General features: G+C 37.5%; 1 pseudogene; it reads right to left on the bottom strand.

Moving 5' to 3' along the window:
- Positions 1–2,160: 2,160 nt before the first annotated feature.
- Positions 2,161–2,946, bottom strand: LOC110591616 (annotated as a pseudogene).
- Between the last annotated feature and the right edge of the window lie 317 nt (positions 2,947–3,263).

The following is a 3,263-nucleotide window of genomic DNA, read 5'->3' as shown; positions in this document are numbered from 1 at the left end:
CGGAGATAATGCATAAGAATTTTTGTTTAGATGTGATTCTTTGATAACATTAAATTTAAATATCACAAAAAAGTAAGTAGAAATCACTTAACTATTTCCATACAAAGTTTTCATCTAAATTGAGCTAAGAAGTAAGAACCTTGTTCTTCATGTCTCTTCTTGTTGATGACTTTATGAACACAATGCAAGCCTCATGTGTTCCATTCTTTCAATTACACCTGCCTTTCTTCCTCCTGATTTCTTCCCCAGTGAAAGGAAAATGTAATACAACAATGAATTTGTTCAAAATTTAACTACCTTTACATGCTTTGAACCAAAAGTGATTTGAGGAATAAAGAGTTTTTGACATGTAATTTAATTCTATCCTAGATAAGTGAATTGACTAGGGAGAAGTTGTTTTAGGAAAAATCAAGGTCAATGAAAATGGGAAGCACATTAGAAATATTTGAAAGGAATGTTCTCCATTATTTGTTCTTTGTAAATGTGACTTGTTAAATGCATTTCTTACTTTTATTTTTTTAATGCAAACATATTTTATTTGAAATAAACAAAAATGCTTCTGTCGCTCAATGGGTCACTTGGAAACAAACTTGCTTGACTGTATTGCTGAGGAAAGAGAAAGCTGAAACAAAAACCCCCTTCTTTTTTGACATGTATCTGGAGGCAAATAGGGAGACACCACCTGTTTTTTGAAAAACTGACCCTCCGTTAAGGCCTGGCCATAGAAGTGTAAACAATAGAAATGAATCTACCATTAGCAGTTGTCATATCATATCTCTGTCACCTGTGTATTCTGGGAGATCACGCATATACCTGCCAATACACCTGGGGAGAGCTGCTGTGTCAGGGTTACATCTGAGTTCTTGGCAGACAGGACTGAGGAAGAGTAATTTGGAATAAGTTGTGCATCCAATTTAGAACAAATCACTAGTATTCCCTTAAATAGCAGGTTACAGTAGAAAGATACCACCTGGAATATATCCTTTGCACTTTGGTTCATCTTCAGTTTTTGTCTGTGATTTACATAGTTGTTTGATTCATTTGCTTATAGTACAATCCCACCACAAAGTATTAAAGCACAAGATACCTATTATTCCTTCAACATCTGCATTTTTCAAATTTTAAACTCTACTACATCCGTAGTATGTCAGTAGTTCATGAGTAATAAAAAATAATAATAAATGAGTAAAACTTGTCTAAAAATGCAGACCTATGTCTACAGCTACAATGGTACTAGATGGGAAGGAGACAACAAGGGAAGAGGAGAAAGCCAACACATTTATGTGCAGGGACAGTGGCTGAAGACTCTGGATTAAAATACAACTTCCCCAGAGCAGTTTGTTATAATGGAATTTCCAGACAACTTCCTTTGCCCCCACAATGGGACCTGAAAAGCCCAATTCCAAACTTTTAAAAACTATAATTATGAGATGTTTACATTTTTTTCTTTTTGAGAGAGAGAGAGGGAGTGCGAGAGAGAGAGAGAAGGCACAGACTTAAGGGGAGGGGCGGAGGGATAGGGAGAGAGAATGTTAAGCAGGCTCCAAGCCACCCAGCACAGAGCCTGACACGGGGCTCCATCTCACAACCCTGAGATCATGACCTGAGATGAAATCAAGAGTCAGACGCTTAACCGACTGAGTCACCAAGGTGCCCCCAGTTATGAGATGTTATAAATGATGATCAAAGCAATTGGAAGGAGAAGGATGAATGTGTCTTCTACTCAGCTAGTTTATAGCGTAGCCTCTTTAGTTGTTGGTGGATCAGTAAAAATCACTGAAGTACCAGAAGCGCTTTGAAGGACAGGGGTAGAAAAATATGGAGCACATTACCTGTCTATATCAGTAACAGGGCTTCATGGCTAGGAAAATGATCTAAACAGGAAAATGACTCCAGGATACATCACTCTCTTCATCACTAAATATGGCAGAATTAAAAAAAAAATTACAAGTAGATATAGTGAAAACAAAAATTACAAGGCAGAGAGCACAAGAGAATCAAAATGATGCTATAGGTTCAACAGTATTCTGTGAGGGCTAGAAAACCTGTTAACTAAAGCCCAGGCAAAATGTCACTCTTGTTTATAAATCACTTATTGATCACATGACCACATATTGAATCCTTTCTTCCTACATACTGAAGAATCCTTACATTCAGCCTTTAAGCATTCTGCATTTCTTTACCAATCTTGTTTCAGTCGATTTTGGTGTGGGTAACTGGCAACTGATGGCAAAAGGTGTTGAATGTGGTGTCTGACGTTGTGTGATATTTGTCACTAATTGCTGCCTGCTACTCATTTTTTGCATGCTCTATGATTTTAATAAACTCCTTGGCAGTTTGGACTTCCTTCAAAACAGTTACTGAGTCCTATATGTCTTCATGACTAACCAACTGAACATTGCCGTCTTCATACTAGTGAACCTGAATCTTGAGTATTCCAACAACCTGGGCTGTAGATGGTGTGATGGTGAGCTTCCATTCTGATCTCCAACGACCATTCCGGAAGCTTTTAGGCTGAAAACTAGTGGCTTTGATACATGCAACAGTGGTCTTTTGCCATCTATAGTTTTAGCATAAAGAGTACAGAAATCATTGAAATGATGATCTTTCACATAGACCCTTTTAAAATCGTCACAGGATTCTCTGTAAAAGTTTGTACCTCCATCTATGTCCTCTGGCTGGGTGGATGTCACTGGCTTCTTTCTGTAAGTGATCAAACTTAAAGGAAATATTGTTTCTTGGATCTAAAAATCTGCTATTACCCAGGTCACTGTGCTCTGTAATTAAGACCTGATCTTCGTATCCTTCTATCTTCCCAGGCATGAACGAGGCAAACACATGTGCTGCCCCTTCCCTGAGGAGACTGTCATTATTAAGTAGCAGCCAGACATCCTTGAACACGTCTTTAAATTCCTTTGGGGGTGCTTGAGTGATGAATTCACTCATCTGACACCAGATTTTCCAAATTGGTGGTATTGGGCTGCTCTTGAATTTCTCACTTTTAGAATGCCTGCTTATCCTTGATTAAAGATGTTATCCTCATTGTATAGTATATGTGCCAATAGTTAATTAGAGACACATTTAACTAAATATCTATTACTTGCCCCAGAATGTGCTCCATTCTGAGGATAGATGAGTTAAAGATAGTTCTGGCATGGCAGAATTTACTTAAATTCAAATAAACTTTACAGATGACTTAGCAGAAGTCTTCTTGAATATTTACTAAATGCTTGAAGGACTTAAGGATAAGTGAAAAATATTAA

This window comes from Neomonachus schauinslandi, chromosome 7 (genome assembly GCF_002201575.2).
Source record: "Neomonachus schauinslandi chromosome 7, ASM220157v2, whole genome shotgun sequence".
In the NCBI taxonomy this organism is placed as follows: domain Eukaryota; kingdom Metazoa; phylum Chordata; class Mammalia; order Carnivora; family Phocidae; genus Neomonachus; species Neomonachus schauinslandi.
The sequence above is the reverse complement of the archived record's forward strand: the minus strand, read 5'-3'. Positions and strand labels throughout refer to the sequence as shown.